Raw genomic sequence first — 5,731 nt, 5'->3', positions numbered from 1 at the left:
CGTGAGAGGTGTAAAGGGAATAAAATGCTGAGCATGGTAAACGAGGTACAATAAAGGTACTGCAGCAGGTGTGGCCGCTGCCCCGTGTGACTAAAAGAGCTGCACCGCGGGAGCGTCGGGGCAGCGCTGCTGGTTAAAAAGAGCGGCACGGGAAAGGCTGAGAGGTGTAAAGGGAATGAAATGCTGAGCATGGTAAACGAGGTACAATAAAGGTACTGCAGCAGGTGTGGCCGCTGCCCCGCATCACTAAAAGAGCTGCACCGCGGGACGGTCGGGGCAGCGCTGCTGGCTAAAAAGGGGTCCGGAAAGCGTGAGAGGTGTAAAGGGAATGAAATGCTGAGCATGGTAAACGAGGTTCAATAAAGATACTGCAGCAGGAGTGGCCGCTGCCCCGCACCACTAAAAGAGCTGCACCGCGGGAGCGTCGGGGCAGCGCTGCTGGTTAAACAGAGCAGCATGGGAAAGGCCTGGAAGTGTGAGCGCAATAAAATATTGACAATGGTTTAAGAAATACTGTAAAGGTACTGCACCAGGTGTGGCCGCTGCCCCGTGTGACTAAAAGAGCTGCACCGCGGGAGCGTCGGGGCAGCGCTGCTGGTTAAAAAGAGCGGCACGGGAAAGGCTGAGAGGTGTAAAGGGAATGAAATGCTGAGCATGGTAAACGAGGTACAATAAAGGTACTGCAGCAGGTGTGGCCGCTGCCCCGTGTGACTAAAAGAGCTGCACCGCGGGACGGTCGGGGCAGCGCTGCTGGTTAAACAGAGCGGCACTGGAAAGGCTGGGAAGTGTGAGCGCAATAAAATATTGACAATGGTCTAAGAAATACTGTAAAGATACTGCAGCAGGAGTAGCCGCTGCCCGGCATCACTAAAAGAGCTGCACCGCGGGAGCGTCGGGGCAGCGCTGCTGGTTAAAAAGGGGTCCGGAAAGCGTGAGAGGTGTAAAGGGAATGAAATGCTGAGCATGGTAAACGAGGTACAATAAAGGTACAGCAGCAGGTGTGGCCGCTGCCCCGCATCACTAAAAGAGCTGCACCGCGGGACCGTCGGGGCAGCGCTGCTGGTTAAAAAGGGGTCCGGAAAGCGTGAGAGGTGTAAAGGGAATGAAATGCTGAGCATGGTAAACGAGGTACAATAAAGGTACAGCAGCAGGTGTGGCCGCTGCCCCGCATCACTAAAAGAGCTGCACCGCGGGACCGTCGGGGCAGCGCTGCTGGTTAAAAAGGGGTCCGGAAAGCGTGAGAGGTGTAAAGGGAATAAAATGCTGAGCATGGTAAACGAGGTACAATAAAGGTACAGCAGCAGGAGGGGTGGCCGCTGCTCCTTGTCACTAGAAGAGCTTCTCCGAGGCGCCGGTGGGGCTGCGCCGTTCCCGCCTCGGGCGCTTCTGGGCGATTTTGAGGCGGGGGGAGCCCACCGCGGCAGTGGCGGGAAAAGGGGGTGCGGAGTATAAAAGGGGGCGCCGGCGTCGCGGCCCCTCAGTCGGGGGGCGGCGGCGGCGGCGGCAGGAGCTCCGCGGGCTGGCCCGGATGCGGGGACGCCGCCGTGTGCGGCCGAAGGCGCCGGCCCTGAGGCGCGGAGAGAGCGGCGTGGCAGCCGCGCATCGGCTCCGTCATCGGCAGCGCCGCTTCGTGCCGGTAGGGAGCGGGAGAACGCGGCGGCGGGCGGCGGGTGGTGAGTGCCGTCGGCGAGACGGGGCTTGGGCCGCGTGCGGTGTGCGATCTCCCGAGAGCAGCGGGGAGGCCCCCGGGGAGCGGCGGCGGGCGGGGCGCTGTGGGAGCCGGCGCATGTCCCCGAATGAGGCGCCCGGCGCAACGCGCGAGGTGCCAATGAAATAAAATAGAAAACGGTAAAGTGCTATAGAGGAGCCGCACCTAGAGGGCTCTCGGCCCCTGCCCCGTGTCACTAAGGGAGCTGCACCGCGGGAGCGTCGGGGCAGCGCTGCTGGTTAAAAAGAGCGGCACGGGAAAGGCTGAGGGGTGTAAAGGGAATGAAATGCTGAGCATGGTAAACGAGGTACAATAAAGGTACAGCAGCAGGTGTGGCCGCTGCCCCGCATCACTAAAAGAGCTGCACCGCGGGACCGTCGGGGCAGCGCTGCTGGTTAAAAAGGGGTCCGGAAAGCGTGAGAGGTGTAAAGGGAATGAAATGCTGAGCATGGTAAACGAGGTACAATAAAGGTACAGCAGCAGGTGTGGCCGCTGCCCCGCATCACTAAAAGAGCTGCACCGCGGGACCGTCGGGGCAGCGCTGCTGGTTAAAAAGGGGTCCGGAAAGCGTGAGAGGTGTAAAGGGAATAAAATGCTGAGCATGGTAAACGAGGTACAATAAAGGTACAGCAGCAGGAGTGGCCGCTGCCCCGCATCACTAAAAGAGCTGCACCGCGGGAGCGTCGGGGCAGTGCTGCTGGTTAAACAGAGCAGCACGGAAAGGCTGGGAAGTGTGAGCGCAATAAAATATTGAGAATGGTCTAAGAAATACTCAAAAGGTACAGCAGCAGGAGTGGCCGCTGCGTGGGTTCACTAAAACAGCTGCACCGCGGCACCTTTGGGGTGGTGCTGACGGTAAACGTGCGGCACGTAAAAGGACTGGAGGTGTGAGGGAAATAAAATATAGAGAAAGGTCTGAGAAATAACAACAACACCGCAGCAGGAGTAGCCACTTCCTCAGGATAAAATGAGCTGCACCGCGGCGCACCTGGGGCAGGGGTGCTGCTTCAAAGGTGTCACGGCAAAGGTCGCATCTGTGAAGGGTATAAAATAAAATGGTCGAAAATCCTTTAAAAGTACTGCAGCAGGAGTGGCTGCTGCCCCGTGTCACTAAAAGAGCTGCACCGCGGGAGCGTCGGGGCAGCGCTGCTGGTTAAACAGAGCAGTATGGGAAAGGCTGGGAAGTGTGAGCGCAATAAAATATTGACAATGGTCTAAGAAATATTGTAAAGGTACTGCAGCAGGAGTGGCCGCTGCCCCGCATCACTAAAAGAGCTGCACCGCGGGAGCGTCGGGGCAGCGCTGCTGGTTAAAAAGGGGTCCGGAAAGCGTGAGAGGTGTAAAGGGAATAAAATGCTGAGCATGGTAAACGAGGTACAATAAAGGTACTGCAGCAGGTGTGGCCGCTGCCCGGCATCACTAAAAGAGCTGCACCGCGGGACGGTCGGGGCCGCGCTGCTGGTTAAACAGAGCGGCACTGGAAAGGCTGGGAAGTGTGAGCGCAATAAAATATTGACAATGGTCTAAGAAATACTGTAAAGGTACTGCAGCAGGTGTGGCCGCTGCCCCGTGTGACTAAAAGAGCTGCACCGCGGGAGCGTCGGGGCAGCGCTGCTGGTTAAAAAGAGCGGCACGGGAAAGGCTGAGAGGTGTAAAGGGAATGAAATGCTGAGCATGGTAAACGAGGTACAATAAAGATACTGCTGCAGGAGTGGCCGCTGCCCCGCATCACTAAAAGAGCTGCACCGCGGGACCGTCGGGGCAGCGCTGCTGGTTAAAAAGAGCAGCACGGAAAGGCTGGGAAGTGTGAGCGGAATAAAATATTGACAATCGTCTAAGAAATATTGTAAAGGTACTGCAGCAGGAGTGGCCGCTGCCCCGCATCACTAAAAGAGCTGCACCGCGGGAGCGTCGGGGCAGCGCTGCTGCTTAAACAGAGCAGTATGGGAAAGGCTGGGAAGTGTGAGCGCAATAAAATATTGACAATGGTCTAAGAAATATTGTAAAGGTACTGCAGCAGGAGTGGCCGCTGCCCCGCATCACTAAAAGAGCTGCACCGCGGGACCGTCGGGGCAGCGCTGCTGGTTAAAAAGGGGTCCGGAAAGCGTGAGAGGTGTAAAGGGAATAAAATGCTGAGCATGGTAAACGAGGTACAATAAAGGTACAGCAGCAGGAGTGGCCGCTGCTCCGCGTCACTAAAAGGGCTGCACCGCGGGAGCGTCGGGGCAGCGCTGCTGGTTAAAAAGAGCAGCATGGGAAAGGCTGGGAAGTGTGAGCGCAATAAAAAATTGACAATGGTTTAAGAAATACTGTAAAGGTACAGCAGCAGGAGTGGCCGCTGCCCGGTGTGACTAAAAGAGCTGCACCTCGGGAGCGTCGGGGCAGCGCTGCTGGTTAAAAAGAGCGGCACGGGAAAGGCTGAGAGGTGTAAAGGGAATAAAATGCTGAGCATTGTAAACGAGGTACAATAAAGGTACTGCAGCAGGTGTGGCCGCTGCCCCGCGTCACTAAAAGAGCTGCACCGCGGGACGGTCGGGGCAGCGCTGCTGGCTAAAAAGGGGTCCGGAAAGCGTGAGAGGTGTAAAGGGAATGAAATGCTGAGCATGGTAAAAGAACTACAATAAAGATACTGCAGCAGGAGTGGCCGCTGCCCCGCATCACTAAAAGAGCTGCACCGCGGGACCGTCGGGGCAGCGCTGCTGGTTAAAAAGAGCGGCACGGGAAAGCGTGAGAGGTGTAAAGGGAATGAAATGCTGAGCATGGTAAAAGAGGTACAATAAAGGTACAGCAGCAGGTGTGGCCGCTGCCCCGCATCACTAAAAGAGCTGCACCGCGGGAGCGTCGGGGCAGTGCTGCTGGTTAAAAAGGGGTCCGGAAAGCGTGAGAGGTGTAAAGGGAATGAAATGCTGAGCATGGTAAACGAGGTACAATAAAGGTAGTGCAGCAGGTGTGGCCGCTGCCCCGCATCACTAAAAGAGCTGCACCGCGGGAGCGTCGGGGCAGCGCTGCTGGTTAAAAAGAGCGGCACGGGAAAGGCTGAGAGGTGTAAAGGGAATAAAATGCTGAGCATGGTAAACGAGGTACAATAAAGGTACAGCAGCAGGAGTGGCCGCTGCCCCGCATCACTAAAAGAGCTGCACCGCGGGAGCGTCGGGGCAGCGCTGCTGGTTAAACAGAGCAGCACGGGAAAGGCTGAGAAACGTCAGCGCAATAAAATATTGACAATGGTCTAAGAAATATTGTAAAGGTACTGCAGCAGGAGTGGCCGCTGCCCCGCATCACTAAAAGAGCTGCACCGCGGGACGGTCGGGGCAGCGCTGCTGGTTAAAAAGGGGTCCGGAAAGCGTGAGAGGTGTAAAGGGAATAAAATGCTGAGCATGGTAAACGAGGTACAAAAAAGGTACAGCAGCAGGAGTGGCCGCTGCTCCGCGTCACTAAAAGAGCTGCACCGCGGGAGCGTCGGGGCAGCGCTGCTGGTTAAAAAGAGCGGCACGGGAAAGGCTGAGAGGTGTAAAGGGAATGAAATGCTGAGCATGGTAAACGAGGTACAATAAAGGTACAGCAGCAGGTGTGGCCGCTGCCCCGCGTCACTAAAAGAGCTGCACCGCGGGAGCGTCGGGGCAGCGCTGCTGGTTAAAAAGGGGTCCGGAAAGCGTGAGAGGTGTAAAGGGAATGAAATGCTGAGCATGGTAAAAGAACTACAATAAAGATACTGCTGCAGGAGTGGCCGCTGCCCCGCATCACTAAAAGAGCTGCACCGCGGGACCGTCGGGGCAGCGCTGCTGGTTAAAAAGGGGTCCGGAAAGCGTGAGAGGTGTAAAGGGAATGAAATGCTGAGCATGGTAAAAGAGGTACAATAAAGATACTGCAGCAGGTGTGGCCGCTGCCCCGCATCACTAAAAGAGCTGCACCGCGGGAGCGTCGGGGCAGCGCTGCTGGTTAAAAAGAGCGGCACGGGAAAGCGTGAGAGGTGTAAAGGGAATGAAATGCTGAGCATGGTAAAAGAGGTACAATAAAGGTACA

This window comes from Coloeus monedula (genome assembly GCF_965178545.1).
Source record: "Coloeus monedula genome assembly, contig: HAP1_SCAFFOLD_336, whole genome shotgun sequence".
Classification (NCBI taxonomy): Eukaryota; Metazoa; Chordata; class Aves; order Passeriformes; family Corvidae; genus Coloeus; species Coloeus monedula.
This window is presented reverse-complemented; position numbering follows the sequence as displayed.